The 16,083-nt window shown below is 40.8% G+C and overlaps 1 protein-coding gene and 1 pseudogene across 2 annotated transcripts in view; both read right to left on the minus strand.

Moving 5' to 3' along the window:
• The window catches only part of DOCK11 (dedicator of cytokinesis 11), a 175,127-nt gene that overhangs the window by 145,224 nt on the left and 13,820 nt on the right, over positions 1 to 16,083 (minus strand). The window lies entirely within an intron of this gene.
• LOC129076123 (60S ribosomal protein L30-like) lies at positions 7,544 to 8,134 on the minus strand (annotated as a pseudogene).

Genomic DNA, 16,083 nt, shown 5'->3' on the forward strand with positions numbered 1-16,083 from the left:
CTCTGGCCCTGGCTGGTGTGCGCTGGGAATGAAAAGATCACTGGTTCAATTTCCCCTCTCTCTAAAAATAAATAAAATCTTCTTAAAAATACGATGGTATAAGGGTTAGCATAGGAGACACAGAGTGTTGTGGGGATGCAGGTAAGGGAGAGATTAATTCCGCTGGTGAAGGAGGCTCAGACAGGAAGCAGCAGGTGCACTGAGCCTTGAAGAACTGAATAAAAATGCTCATGGCTGGCAAAGTGAATAACAAAAGGCATTCCAGGCAAAGAAGAGAGCGTAATAGCATGGAAGAGTAATAGCACATGCTCAGGGAGTCTGCAGGTGAACAGAACAGGGAAAAATGGCCAAGGTAAGCCTAAAAGGCACATTTATGGAGGACCCCAGTATGCCAAGGCAATGAGTTTGGACTGTTTCCTAGTGTAAGCGATTGGGCGCCGGCAGAGGTTTTTAAACAGGGGAATGACATGAACAGATGTTTTGCTCATATTTATTATGCACAGAAAGCCAGAAGGTCAGTGCTAATGGAAATTAATCCATAAAATGACAACATAGGCTGAAAATTTGCCCCATTGTCTACATTTTCCAGGAGTAATACGCTGAATTATGGAAAAGTACTCATTAGAGCTGTATACAAAACTATTGAGGAAAATAAAGTGAGAGATGTGTCTGTGAAGAGCCTTTCTTTGAAGGAAATACTTGTATATTCCTTGTGTGAGAGATTAAAGTAGGCTGACCATTTCATTGTGAAAATATTAGCTGTCAACCTGCACTAAATTTGTTTCCAACACCTTTTTGATGGCTAATTTGACCCAACATAGTTAAACTTTAATTGTTGTTCAATTACAGTTGTCCCCATTTCCCCCCATTACTCTCCCTTGCCCTGCCCACCCCCACCTCCCACCTTCAATCCTCCCATGCTCCCCCCTCCCCCACTGTCTTTGTCTTTTAGACCTGTTCTTTTACTTGACCCTTTCCCTTCTTTCCCCTAATGTCCCCCTCCCCCTCCCCTCTGGTCACTGTCCATTTGTTCTTTGTTTGTTCTTTATTTCCGTGTCTCTGGTTCTATTTTGCTAGCTCATTTGTTTTGTTGATTAAGTTCCACTTATCCTATGATATTTGTCTTTCACTGCCTGGCTTGTCCCACTTAGTATAGTGCTCTCCAGCTCTATCCACGCTGTCGAGAAGGGTAGGAGCTCCTTCTTTCTTCCTGCTGTGTAGTATTCCATTGTAACACGGTTAAACTTCTGAAGAAACATTAAGTTGGATCACAGTATTCCTTTGTTTATACCTCGTTAATGGCCCTCATAGCCTGCAGAAGAAAAGCTCAAACTGTTCAAGGCTTCTAAGATCTGGCCTCCATCCCCAGCCCAACCACAGTGGGAAGGTCTCCTAATGGGACCTTTTATGTCATCTTTGCTGATCTTGACACTTCTGCCCAGTTCTGCCCCCCAACCCCACTGTAAGACTCCATAAGCTGCCAATCTATCTAGGTATAAATGGCCACTCCTGCCTACCCATTGCTACTTGCCTCCTCAAACCCAGAGCTAATACCTGTACTTCCTTCCTCATCCCAGCTCTATCACAAAATACTGAAGTGTACTACCTGTCCATTTCCTTTTCTACCTCTCCCCACCCCCACAGCTAGAATGAAAGTTCTATAACTGCAGTCTTTATCATATTCCCTGCTGTCTCCAACTCCCCAAAGTTCTACCTTGAATGATTGAATGAGCAAGCTACAAATCCATTGTCAGTATCTTTTTAACCTTCAGCATTAAGATTTTTCTGCCTCTGCCAATTGCTCAAGATGACCACAATCTACAAAACACACTCACTAAAATACAAACATCTAGGTAGCTGTCCAAATAAGCCCTGCTATTAAACACTTTCATAACATAAATCATCACCCATTAGCTTCTCTTTTGATAAATTCACAATGTCATATATGAAACTTTCACAGAACTAGGCACACCTACAAGAAAAAAATGTAAAGTGTCAGAAGTAGAAAATCATGTTGGATGGGCATTCAAATTAAACCAGGAAGAAAGTTGGTAACTCAAGCAAAACTCCATCCGTTCTGGTAACCACTTCCCTCCCCACTACCAAACTTTCTCCTAAATAGCATCTCCCCCCATCCTTCCCTCCCTCCAGCTCACATTTACTCTGGTGTGCTGAATGTGCCCAAGAGTACATTTCCTTGCTTTGTCCCCTCAAAGTAATCCAAAGCGGATCACTATGACATATTCCCAGAAGCACTAGCAGGAAGCACTCCCCATACCCTTACCTAACTCTTTTGCAATGCTGATCCTAGTCCCTTGCAAACACACTCTAGCAAGAAGTACTCCTTCAAAAGCATTTTGCAATGCTAACAAACCCTCATCCATTGCAGAGGCCACCGTGAGACACACTTAGAACCCAGCCTCTACAGTCCTCTACCTAGAGCATGTGGCCGAACCACAGTAATTGCAACAAAACTATTCTTTTCCTAGAAAACAATCTCTACACCTTCTCCCCAGTATATTCTCCAGCTAGACTAAAGTCCATTCCCTCAATATGACAGTGTGTATCTGTCTTGCTTTCATTCCCAATTAACCTGGACCCCATGGCCAGTAGCCCTCTCTCTTACTAACCCCTTATCATTCTGAACCACATCTGCAGCCGCCCCCTAGCCCTGGATCAAATCCCACCTCCACCCCACTCGTTTTTCTTTGCTGCTGCTGAAGAAAATCCTTCCAGGGACTTTATTTACACAGACACTAATACTAGGATGAGCTGGGCTCTCAGTCCCACTCTCAAGGCTATCGCTTATACCTAGTTAGCACCCTGTGACCTGTAGAAGAATAGGACACTAGCTAGCACTTTCACAAATGGAAAATCCTCTCTCTCTTACAAAGGCACCCTGATTGATTGACATAGACTGATGCAAGGCCTGCGCTACTGAATCAGATGCCCCCACAGTGATGTTAACCACACACATATAACTCTACTTCCTTCCGCATTTGTCAGCCCCCACCTTTTTAGATGCCACTTTCTCCATTCTTAAAGTGACTCCTAATCTGGGGTCTTAGGTGATCCTTGGATGAGCTACATGGGATGTGAAATTCTGAAATTACATGGAAAATGCTCTGTGTACATCTTTGTAGAGAAAGGAGGTGCCAGAGCTTTTCAGAATCTCAAAGGAGTGCGTGACCCAAGAAACTTTAAGATCTATTGCCTTATTAATAACTTCTTATAAACAGGCAGCATTATTTGTATGTAAGATGTATTGGTTTTGTATTATTATAAAAGCAATACACATTCATTGAAAAAATTTTATTCTGGGCCTGGGGGTGGGAATAGTCATGATGTTTAAGGGTACAAATTTGTGATGAGTAGTAAATAAGCTATAGAGATCTAATGCACAATATGATGAATATAGAAAATAACACTCTACTATAATTATGCAACGTGCTAAATATTGCTACATAGGCTATCATATTACAATATTATTTGCATCAAAGTAGCTCCTTGTACACCTTAAACAAAAAAAAGTACAATGTTACAGATCAAATTTACTCTATTTTTTAAAAACTGGAAGAACTGGAAAAGAATGAAACTTCTACTCAGATGTGGGGAAAAAGAATTTTTAATCTAGAAATTTAAAAAGGAAAATAAGTCACTTAGAATCCCACCATCCAAAGGTGACCACGGTTACCACTTTAATGTTCCTCCATCTCTTTTCTATTTTTTTCTCCTTCCACATGGGATTCATACTGTTGATTTCTCATAGTAACAGTGTTCCAAATAATATAAGATAAATTTCACAATACAAAGAATTTGGGACTAATGTTCCAAAATCCAAGGCACATACACCAAGAAGTATGTATTGAGCATCTCCTGTGTTCATGACATACTCCTCCAAAATAAAAGAGGGAAATCCTTTTCCAAGTTCTTATACAAGATGTTTAAAAATTCTAGAGATTTCAAAAGGCTAAGAAAGACAACCTTTTAGCTTAAAATGACTGGACCTCTCTATCAAGCAAAGTCGGAGAGAGAGGAGACAGATAGCAACAATGATGTCATCGTAAGCTTAACAGAAACACAATTAAACCATGAAAAGTTTTTTTTTAAATGATAGTTTTCCTTTGCTACCAGAATGCAGATGCTCATCTAATGATAAAAATGCATGAGACAGGACTATACAGTAATGGCCCTGGTAATCTACATGACCCATAAATTCATTCTGAGGGAAATTCCCTGTGTTTTGATCAATGACATTAGGGAGGAACTGTGGCCTCCTTTAGTGGCAACTATTCAAAGTACAGCACTTGTTTGCATGTGGAATTCCACTGTGTTCAAGGAGGAAGATCAGTGTAATTACTTCACTGCCACTGCTTATATATTTCACAATCAAGGTAATTCTGGCAAAACAGGATTACTGGTCTCACCTTGAAATATATATAGGCAGAGGATGGGCCAATTGAAGGATTTCGTGCCATCTAAAGCCACTCTCTCTGCAGTGCAATTTTCTTCCCACATTTAAATAATATTCCATTTTCAAACAGGAAAGCAAATAATCTCTTTCCAGAATTCAAGGCAGAGCACAATGAAATGTTTATGAGCTTTCTCTATCAGGTTGCCCCATTCCTTGCCAAACCATTGAGCCTTTTCCTCTTTCCTCCGATCAGTGAAGGTTTCTTTGAGGGAGCAATCGAGGCCCAGCCCAGCAAGAGTTTCCTGGAATTCAGGAATGTACTAGCATCTTCTGTAGAAGCCAAAGCCTCTGGCCACTTCAGAGGCTTGCCCTGCTTTCTTTTAAACACCACAACCTTAGAGGGCAACTGCTTTCAGGCTGTAAGCAAGGTGGGTCATCGGCAAACAAGCAGAGGCAGCCCCTAGTGATGCTACGCGGGCATCTTTGTCTCCCTCAGGGACCTGTGGCCAGAGCTCCTTTTGAGCCCTGAGCTAGTCAGTCAGTCAGTGGAGAGAACTGACTGAAAGTGGAGACAAGAGATAAGAGTTACACACAGTATAAAGAGGGAATGAACAGTGGCTAAATGGGATGGTGCTCCAGGGCTCAGTGCGTGGCATGAGAATGACCAGACTCGCAAGCCTTTTTATATACTTTCCATAAAACTGTAGCTAAAAGCCAGGCCCGCTGACCCTGGTTCCCTGTGCTCTTGGCCAGCAGCTGCTCCCACAATGTGGTCATAGCCTGAGAAGTACTGCACTGCTGAGGAAAAGTTTTGCAACAGAATGCCTGCCAGGAAGCTATGGTTTTCACTACTTGGTAAACTGTATTTCTTTTCTGTTTGTGAGCACCAACATTTCACCAAGGAATGAGTGGGTGCTATTGTACCAGCTATTCAGGAACTAGGAGAAAGAGACCGTCATTTTTACCGACAAGTGGGAGTAGTAGAAAGTAAATGTGGTCAAATTAAAACATGTATCCCAAGTGGTACAATTTTGGGTGATTTTTTTGCCTTTTCTGTTTCCACCCAAGTTTTTCCAGCACAAGTATTGCTGTTATAGTTCAGAAAGCATGGTCGACTTTGTTTACTTTTATTACGTAATATGTATAACATAAATTTTACTATGTTAACAATTTTTAAGTGCGCACTTCAATGGCATTAAGCATACTCACACTGTTCTGCAACTGTCACCACTACCCATTTTCATATTTTTTCATCATCACAGAAACTCTGTACCCATTAAACACTAACTTCCCCATCCCACATCCCCCAACCCCTGGTAACCACTACTCTACTTTCTGCCTCTATGAATTTGCCAAGCATAGGTACCTAATATTAAGGAGAATCACACAATACATGTCATTTGGTGCCTAGCTCCTTTCACTTAGCATGATGTTTTCAAGGCTTATCCATGTCGTAGAACATGTCAGAATTTCATTCCTTTTAAAGGCTGGATGATATTCCACTGTACGTATACACCATGTTTTGTTTATCTGCTAATGGACATTTGGGTTGTTTCCACCTTTTGCCTGTTACAAATGATAATGGTATAAACACTGATGTGCAATACCTGTACGTGTCCCTGCTTTCAGTTCTTTTGGGTACACACCTAGAATTGGAATTGCTGGATCATACAGTAATTCTATATTTAACCTTTTTGAGGAACTTGCCAAGTTGTTTTTCCCAATGGCTACACCATTTTTTACATTTCCACAGTAGTAAACAAAGGTGCTGATTTCTCTACATCTTCGCCAACACTTACTATTTTTCCATTTTTTAAATAAAGTCAAACAAATTGGTGTGAAGGTGCATCTCATTGTGGCTTCAATCTGCATTTTACCTAATGATTATCAGTCTTGAGTGTCTTACTGGTCTTTTGCACATCTTCTTTGGAGAAATGTATACGAGTTCTTTGCCCATTTTTTTTTTAAGCAGCAAAACATTTTAATCCATTAATTCTAAAAATAAGAGAGACATTTTACATCCAATGCCACCTCCTCAAAAGCCTACTGCAGATTAGACAGACTGCAAAGTACAAAGCCAGACATTAAAGTTAAAGATGCAGTTTTGGGGTGGAGTGGGGGAGGGGACTGGGTGGAGGAAGGCAAAGTGGGGAGGAAATGGGGACATATGTAATAGCATCAACAATAAAAATAAAGAAAAAATCCATTTGGGGACAAGATCACCATGAGAATAGTTTCCTCCCCTTTGCTCAAAAACATAAGTTGTCAACTTAAAAAATCCTCAGAAGAGAAACAGAAAGCTTTCTTGTGCTCTATAACCTTTCTCTTTAAATCTGTCTGTATTGTTTGAACTTTGCCCATTTTTAAGTGAAGTTGTTTGAGCTGTAGTTCATACATTCTGAATTATTAATCCATTATCAGATATTTTGCTAATATTTTCTCCCATTTTTGCCCTTTTTTCCCTCTTGATAGTTACTTCCTTTTTTTAAAGGATTTTATTCATTTATTTTCGGGGAGGGGGAGAAGAGAGGGAAACATTGATCCAGAAACATCAATCAAGAAACATCGATCAGGTGCCTCTCGCACACACCCAACCAGATACTGAACCTGCAACCCAGGTGCCCTGACTGGGAATCAAACCACTGAACTTTTGCTTTGCAGGGAAACACCTAACCAACTGAGGCACACCAATCATGGCTTGATAGTGACTTCTGACACATGAAAGTTTTTAATCAATTCTATTTTTTAAAAGAAGAGGTAAAATCTTTAGGGGGGATCAGGCAGACAGCCCAAAGTATATATGAGGAAGGGAATCTTCATACCTCTTTTTAGACTTCCCTTCAATGAGTAAAGAAAGAAGAACTGAGGTTTTCTCAATGAGGTAACAACTCGTAACTCCTCCCCCAACTTGGCTTCTCCCTAGGCATCCAATGCTGTAGGACCCTTGTGTGCTACTGAGAATCACAGAAAGGGAACTCATGCTGGGTGTGGTAGGTGAGCCCAGCAGGGGCAGGGATCCTGTAGACCATTTTAAGGTTCCTCAGTTCCACCAGCAAACATTTTTTTCTTTGTTTTCTTTTTCCTCAAACAAGCATTGGCCAGTTTTACTAAAGAAAAATTTTCCGTGATTTACTTTTCACCAGTCTGTTCTGGTGTGCTTCTAATGATATCAGAATCACCTGGATCAGTGACACCCACTGTGCACACTATGTAGTATTTTCCACACTTTGTGCCCAATTTAGTATTACTGCCACTGTAGTGATGGACACCAGTCCTGGATGGACACTAGTCCTGGCCAATACAGTATAATAATCTATTTCCACAAGACCGGCAGCTGATGCCCTGGCATGGCTCAGATGGTTGAGCATCATCCCACAAAGCGAAAGGCTGCCAGTTCGATTCTGGTCAGGGCACATGTCTGGGTTGCAGGTCTGGTCCCCAGTTGGGGCACATGCGAGAGGCAATCGATATGGATCGATGGTTTTTCTCACACATCAATGTTTCTCTCCTGTCTACCTTCCCCCTCTCTGAAAATACATGAAGTTTAAAAAAAAAAAAAGACTGGCAGTTGTTGGCGAGGTTGAGCAGTTTCATTTTGCCCTGTCTGATCATCTTCAGAGTCTGCTTGTATCCCAGCATGTACTTTCTACTTTTCATAACAAGCTGGAGCCTAGAGTTGATTGACTCCAGTGACTTCTTCATCTTCTTTGCGGCCACCATCTTCCTGCTTTAGATGTGGAATGGCCCTCAACCAAGAGCAGTCTCCGAGATGGACAGGTAACAAGAGAGGCCAGGCAGAGGTTTCATAAGCTACCCTTTCTCTGGCTTCTGGAGTACACACATTCAAACTTCCAAACTACTAACAGGGAAGATAAACATGCAGACTTGTTTTTACTGAATGGAACGTTTATGTCATTATAGTGAAAACTGACACCCAAGTTCAGTTCCATCCTGAAGAATCAAATTCTTCAGATGTTATTCCCTCCCTCCATTTGTAAATTACAGACATTGCCTTTTCTTCCTTTGTTTCTTTGCTCTCCTCTCTCCCTCCACCTCCTTCTACTCTCACCACCTAGACAGGGCTTCTAAACAGCTATTTGTCACGTGGAAATTTATTTTCCAAGTACCTTTGAAGTATAATCAATTTCTACAGGCAATGAGAAGAATGATACATACTCATTTTCTTCTAGGGATGGCCCTGAAACTATCAGGAGATAGTCAGATCCCCTGAAATGACTATGTCCCAGAGCTTATGTGAATAAAATAAGTCTAAAATTCAGGAGTACCGTGAGGCTGAACTGTTGAATATCCTTAGACTAAAGGTGAGATACCCAGAGCAGGTTCTGTAAATGGATATTCCCTACTCTACAAAGTAAGCATGTGTTAGATATTCTGAAAGATTTAAAATAGCCTTTGTACTGATAGCCAAAGATATTCTCAATTATGTATCATTGCTCTATCAAACTATTTCTTCGTAAGGAGACTGATCTCTGAAACTTTTCCCTTAACTAGGAAACATACCTCAAACCCCAGGGTTTTAGGGAGCATGAACTGAGTCCTGCACATGCATACATTTAGCAAAGAATCAAATTAGAAGGATATCTGTAGGAAGGCCTTCACCTAGACATTACAAAGCAACCGGCTTAGAAATGTCAATGGTAAATAACCTTTATTCTTAGGAAATCCTTTTTCGTACTTGAATTAGGGGAGGACATCAACTCCTTTACCATACACTCACATGTTCCACTTTCAAAGCCATTTCATTATTGGGATGGGGTTGGTAAAACAAAAGGTTAAGAGGAGAGAAAGAAAAAAAGAGAAAAGGAGCCATTTTCTACCATGAGTTGAACATTTACTGAAAGCTAACATTTATTGCTAAGTACCACATGCTGCGTTAAATGCATTACATATGTTATCTCATTTAATTCCCACAATAATCCTACGAGGTAGAAAATACTATCATTACTCAGATTTTATCAAAGAGAAAACAGACTATGAAAGGTTCGGCAACTTGCCCAAATAAGTGATATAGTCAGTGTGGTACCTAGATACTAGTCCAAGATTGGTGGCCCCGGTTTACTCTCCCTGTATAATCCCTTCTCCTTCAGTGTAGGTGGAACGTGTGAATAAACTGCCTCTGAGATCACCAAAACAGAGGTTATTCTAAATGGGCCTAACCTCATCAAGTATCCCTAGAAGAGGAACTGGGCGCTTCCTGGAGAGACTCACCTCCTGGCTTTGAAGAAGCAGACTGGCGTGTTATGAGAGGCCCAAATGGCTAGGACCTAAGGGTGTTCTCTATGACTTGACAACCATCCCCAGTTGAGAGGCAGCAAGAAAACAGACTAGTCAGTCCTACAAGCACAAGGAACTGAATTGTGCCAACCTGAAGGACCTTAGAAAAGTCCCCTGAGCTTGCACATGAGAACACAGTCCTGCCAACACCTAAAAAGTCCTGAGTAGGCTCCTGTCCATATTTTTGACCCAGAGAAACTGTCAAATGAGAAGTTATTTTAAGCTGCCAAGTTTGTGGCAATTTGCTACACAGCAACAGGAAACTAATACAGTGAGGATTCAGACCAGGCCTGTTTAACTCTGGTGTGCATGCTCTCAACCACTTCAGTAGTTTCTGTAGCAGTTTCACAAATTCCTAGCCATTTTTAACTCTTCGAAAAGAATACAGACATAGATTTCTATAGAACAGTAATGGTTATGATCTTTTCCTTTTCTGATGCAGCCTTAAGTTTTAGAAATGTTTTCATTACATCTAATATAGAAACATGTACTGATTCAATAGAAAACTTCAACTTCACATTCTACACTATGATAAGAAGTTGTGAAAAAAAATCAGCAGGGTGAAAACGTAAGATCTTATTTACCAAAAATACCTTATTAAAGAAGGTGTGCCTTTGGTAAGGGCTCCAGGCTCAAGCTGTGCTACTTTCCAATATTTGACTATTGCATGATCTGCAAGATCTGTCATCTGATGCCTCCAAGGAGATGACAACACATTACCTCTTTTAACAGGGCCCAATTCAGTGAATGGGAGAAGCCTGTGAATTCTTGGCTGGAGTGAAATCAATTTCAAGAGAACCCCCCCAAAAAATCAAACCCTGCGGTTGCTTCTTGGAGGGCATCTGTCAACAAACTCCTGTTCCATGGTCTTCTTTCACACACACACCCAACCACATACACATACTATATATGGTGGCAAATTAGATGAATAACAGCCAATGCTGACTGAGCTGATGCCATATGTTTACTACAGATTATCTCATTTAGGCCTCACATTTACTTTATTATTAAATAGGTATTACTATCACCATCACTCTCATTTTATAGGTAGACACACTGAGACCTGAAAAGGTTAAGTAACTTTCTCAATATTCCACATCCAGAAAGTGACATTTCAACTCAGACACTGACATTCTCAGTCACTCTGCTGTATTTCCCTACTTGTGCTGCTCTCCAACTAGGTAGCTCTGCTATCCCCCACAGTGCCTAGCAACGTGCCTTTACATGGGCAGGTTCAAGAAATGTTGGCTGGTAATGATAAAGAATGAGGCCTGGGCCCGAGTGTAGTTGGTAAAGTTTCCAGACCATACATCACTGTGGGAAGACAGGAGGCATGGAGAAAGACGAAGCTGAAATGGGATAAGGAGGAGGCAGGCTGAAGGTAGCCCCTAAGCTTATGTGGGTACCAGTTGAAAAGTAAGTGAACAAGGGGGATGACACTACTGAGAACTCCAAATATATGTTGAGTAACCATATACAGGAAGATTTATTCTGGCCCTAAGATCAGAAAAACAAAAAACTAACCCAGTTTTCCAGAGTTTACTTCTTCCTTTTGGAAAAGTCACTGCTACACATCTGGAAGTGATTTTCTAACACACCAGTTCCAATGAGTCATCTACAATATTAAGCAATGATTCCATAGGGTGAACCCTGATCATATTTTTCCATTAAGTGGCATCCACTGAGGTCAATGAAAGGCAAAGGCTGCCCCAGATTTGGAGAACCTCACCCTCCACAGCCCCATTTTGTACTGTCAAGAACGTGAGTTTTCAGAGGTATAGGAATGCAATCTATCTCCCAGCACTAATGCAAGATGTTCTAATACACTTAGTTTCCTTTCATTGGTTATGAGTAGAACAAAATGGATCCAAAAGCTGCTCGAGGGGGTCAGCAACCCTAAGTGGAGCTGACAGAAGAAACAATATGGGGCCATGTGTAAACATGGGGCAGTAAGAAATGCAGGATGGGGCTCCTGAACAAAAGAATAAGACAACCCGTGGTACAGAGTACAGCCAGAGTTCAAGACCCTTAAATCTTCCAGCAAGAATTTCCCCAAGGAATATTGTAGAAAGGATTGCCAATCCATCCCCTTGCCCTTTCAGCCACATACTAATACAGTGAGATTCCACCCATCCACTTCAACCCATATCAAATTGGTTTCCTAATATTTCAAACCTCTAGTATTTATGTTTAGATGTAGAACTAAAAGTCATTTCCCAGTGTCTTCTGACACTTGTATTCTTTCTGATTACAAAGAAGAAATGAGTCATTTTCTTTCAGGGACTGAGGAGCCACTTATCAATACAAAGGCTATTTTAAATCTTTCAGGTGACAAGGGTATTACTTTAGTTCCCAGAAACAATAATTGACTAAATGGCTTCCTCGGGGTCAAAGGAGTTAATGCAACTTCCCCAGAGATTCTTCTTTCCCCATCCCCACAACAATTGGGTTTCAAAGAACACAAGAGTTGAAAAAACCTAAAGCATTAACTCCTACCTTACAAAAGATATCAATTAAAGGGTGGTCATTTGCATTACAGAGGATTCTTTGCTTTGCTAAAGGATTCCAATCAAGTTTATTAAAAAATCAGATTCCTGTATTGTATGCTAAGTTTGCACATGTGTGTCCCTGAGCAAACACAGCTGCACCAAAGCCTGAATTCGATTAGCAGGTACGTCTTCACTGTGCTTTCAGTGGTTCTCACCCATTTTATCAGTGAGGAGTCCACCTTAAAATTTCTGACTCACTTCCCCAGTCTAACAATAAAATTGCTTTGCTTTTACCTAGTGCTTTTCATCAAAGCCTCACAAGTATTCAATACACATTTGCTAGTCTTCATAACTATGCCAAACAAGTTGGCAAGAGAACTGGGAATACCACCTTCCAAATTATCAGGGATGGGCGGGAAAATTAGGACCATGGACAGGCAAAAAAATTACAGGTCCTCGTAAGTACAAAAGAACTACATTTAAATTTAATTTTTACAAAAAGGAAAACAAAATATTCCATGCATCTTTGTATAAATAGGCTTTATTTTTTTCGAGCAGTTCACAGCAAAATTGAGCAGAAAATACAGAGAGTTCAGTTCCCATGTACCCCCTGCCCACACAGAAGCACTGCCTGTCACACTACGAGCATCTCCCATCAGACTGGTACATTTGTTACAATCAATGAACCTATTTTGACACATCATAATCACCTAAGTCCATACTCAAATTAGGACTCACCCTTGGTGGTGTACATTCGATGGGTTTATAAATATATTTAAGGACCTGTATCTGCCATTAGAGTCTCATACAGAGTAGTTTCACTGCCTTAAAAATCCCCTTGTGCTCTGCCTATTCATGCCTCCCTCCCTTACTTTTTAAGTTATCAAGAGGAGATATTCAAACCTTAATTCAAATACAACAAATTCATCTACATATATCAGTTTTATGATCAGAGTAGAGGTTGGAAAGAAAAGAGTGAGAAACGTGGTGGAGAGAAGACAGAAGAACAGAAGCAATAAAAAAACAAACTCAAGGATTTGCATGTTGATGTGGGGTCAGGCATACAGTAGAGGGGGGGAACCCCTGCTTACCAAGAAGTGCACCAGAATCTAATTTTCTTAAATATCAGAGGCAAGACTTTCCATTTCAAAGCTCCTAATTCATCAGTAATTCTCCCATGCATTTATTTTTACCGTATTTTGCCGTGTAAATGCTCTCCAATGTATAATGTGCACCCACGTTTTAGTACTAATTCCTGTGTACAATTTGCACTACACACAGAAATTAGTACTGCCAACAAATAATGCGCATCTTATTTTTCCCTCAAAAATTTGAAGAAAAAAGTGCACATTATATACGGCAAAATATGGTGAATCCACAAGTCTTAAGATTATTGCTAAATAAAAGAAAAGTACTGCACATTCAAAATCAGGAAAATTGTGACCAGAAATCCTTACAAGATCAATGCATATCATCTATTAGCTTTATGCTTGAAATTTAAGATCCTCTAGTGATTAATATTAATGGCAGCAGAGCATGACTACAGTAATAATGTAAGACACATTTCACATGCAAGAAAGACAAGAGCAATTTTAATTTATATTTCACAAAATTCAGAGTAGGTATTTCTGCTCCTCAAAAGACGCACAGGCATATATAGCATGTGTGTGTGTATATATACATACACATGTACTCTCTGTGGACAAAAAAGTGGCCACATACTAAACCTGACAAGCAGGGGAGGCATACATGATGGCCTTACAAACTCAGAGACCTAAAGTAGCCACAGAGGATGATCTGAAATTAAAACTTTCTAACTAAAGGCAGTTCATGGAGGATAGTCATGTCCTATGGCAGTATGTACCAAAGCTTGGCACATGCCTCGGTTGCAGATTCTGTCCCCAGTCAGGGCGTGTACAGAAGGCAACCAATGGATGTTTCTCATATCTGCTTCTCTTCCTCCCTTCCCCTCTCTCTAAAAATAAATAAATACAATCTTTTAAAAAATCCTTTCTAAATTATTTCTCCGGGGAAGGGGCAAAAAATATGGCAGGGGAGTACACCTGCTCAATTCCACCTGGTGTCAACTGGGAGGAAGCTCCTGGGCCACCCCCTCAGAAAGCAAAGTCTGAAGTGTACGTGGCCGCTCTGCCAAATAATTACCCCAACAAAGCAAAATTCTCCATTCAGTTGGGCTACAGGAGCTTCATTTGCTCTCTTGCAGAAGGTTTTACTTTTGAAAGGTCTACTAAGCCAAAGGCCACTCTTTCCCAATTAAACCTAGCAGAAAAAAAACAAAGTGACATAAACTGGGCTCTGTAGTTGTCATTATATCATTTCTTAAACTCTTCATTCCTACGCCACAGTTCCACAGAATAGAACCTCAACTTCTTTTAGTTGGAACTAAACCCAAAGCCAGGACATTTGAGGGAACAACCTTGCCAGATGTGTAGCTCCATGACATTCCCTTAGCATCCAGGCCGTTGGATTTCCAGAAAAGGCACCCAGCCATCACTAGCTCAGGCCTTTGGAATTTTCCTTCCTTGGCTAAAGAAAAGGTTAAAAAAAATAAACACAGCAATGGCCCTGTCTCTCATGGAGAATACTTTCTGAGCAAACACTGAGGACAGAAGAAAGGAAAAGGTGAGAAAAATATTGAAGAGGAGAGTGGGAATGCGCCCACGATGGAATGAACATGGTGGAGGGGAGAGCAAGCAGGCTGGCTACGGAAGCACTGTGGTGGACCGGAGACCCAGTTAGTTATACAGTTAGCTATACCGGAAGATGACAGTGCAGAGAGGTGAACACCAGGAGCAGCAGATGAGGAAAATCAGAATGAGAGGATAACCATAGGGAATAGTAGAAGGTAGAAAGGGGAGGAAAGCAACTTGGTAGGGAGAGGACATAGTAAGAGGACACCAGCGCTAATGGGGCCACTCTCACAGGAAGTCTCAAGGACTCAGAGGGGCAGCCTCCCTTGTGCCCATTCCTCTCCAGCAGGGTTTACTGCCTTGAGAAATATGGATCTGAAATAAGTGTGAGCTGTTGCCCGCTTCTACCTGAGGGTGGAGGAAGTGAGGGTAGGCCAACCTGGCATATGAGTCCCTCCACCTATACTCTTCAAAAGAAATGTGACCTTTATAGGTTTCTGGTGGTCACAAGTCTCTGTCCTCCATCTAAATTGGGACAACTGGATTCCAACTATCATATACAGTAGGGAACTGCATATAAGTATCCCTTGTGTTCCTTAACTAGTTGATTTGGAGTCTTGGTTATGCAAGTTGACAGTGTGCCCTGCCTCCTTCCTATGAATAAGTGTCTAGTCAGCCCTTTGGTCTCAAACAAAACTGTTCTGTTACTGAGTTCAGGGGGTTCACTGCTTAGCGCAGCAAGGAAAGTAACCCACATTCTTACCTAAAAGCTCTGCCTCCCTAAAGGGAAGTTTAGCCACTGTTTATATACACTATTTGGTCAATTCTATGTTGATTTTTTCTTTGCATTTGGCTTCTTTGATTCCTTTGAGTCCCTGTCATCTCATCCTGGGTCCAGCTTCATCTACAAAATGCTACACTTCATTTTAACATGTAGCAAGAAATAACATTTTGAACTGCCCAGACCTTGATACCATTGTCCTATCCAACAGTTCCATTTACCTAGTACAATTTCTAAAGGGTTTGATTTTTTTCTTGTCTGAAACTAAAAATACACTGCTATTCTCATTAAATATTGTTAATATTTTAATCTCTGGTCTCTTTGTCTATTACAATAAAAAAAAAACCCCTTCCTTCCGTCTTAACATTTTTTAAATAAACCTTTAAAAAAATCCTTGCCTGAAGATATGCTTATTGATTTTAGAGAGAGAGGAATGGGGGGAGAAAGATACTG

Source organism: Pteronotus mesoamericanus, unplaced genomic scaffold, assembly GCF_021234165.1.
Source record: "Pteronotus mesoamericanus isolate MK-2021 breed Mesoamerican mustached bat unplaced genomic scaffold, CSHL_Meso_final contig_57, whole genome shotgun sequence".
In the NCBI taxonomy this organism is placed as follows: domain Eukaryota; kingdom Metazoa; phylum Chordata; class Mammalia; order Chiroptera; family Mormoopidae; genus Pteronotus; species Pteronotus mesoamericanus.